Genomic DNA, 640 nt, shown 5'->3' on the forward strand with positions numbered 1-640 from the left:
AGTTAGAGGAGACTAAAGAGTTAAATAAAGGTATATCTTTTCTAAGAGGATATTATACTCTTAGTACCCCTTATATCCTAAATATATTAAGTCTATATAGTTTATATAACCTACTTCTTAATAAGTACTTATTAAGGCTCCCTTATAAAGTATATAGTATATTACTAAATACCTTATTATATACCCCTTTAATTATATATATAGTTAATAGAAACTTTATACTTAGGAGGATTTATCTAAACTAAAATAAATATAATATTATTATAAAGTTACTTATAGTATAATAGAGAGTACTCCTAAAAGAACTATAGAGTATTCCTTTATAAAGTTATAAAAAGACTTTTTAACTTATAANATATATTATTAATACTATATAAATATATAAATTATATTAATATTAAGTAAACTAATTAAAAAAGTACTCTCTTAATATAAATAAGAGTAGAAATTTTTATAAGTCCTCTTATAGAAAACTTTCCTTCTTTATATATCCTAACTTTTATATTTTATAAGTATTATTTTATTATTTCTTATAAAATCCCTTTTATTACTTATATAGTAATTTATTCTCTTTTTATTTTTTTTCTTTTTATTTTCTTATAAGATTTTTCTTTTTCTAAGTTTTTAATTTTTATATTAT

This window comes from Colletotrichum gloeosporioides (assembly GCF_011800055.1).
Source record: "Colletotrichum gloeosporioides strain Lc1 chromosome Unknown consensus_122, whole genome shotgun sequence".
In the NCBI taxonomy this organism is placed as follows: Eukaryota; Fungi; Ascomycota; class Sordariomycetes; order Glomerellales; family Glomerellaceae; genus Colletotrichum; species Colletotrichum gloeosporioides.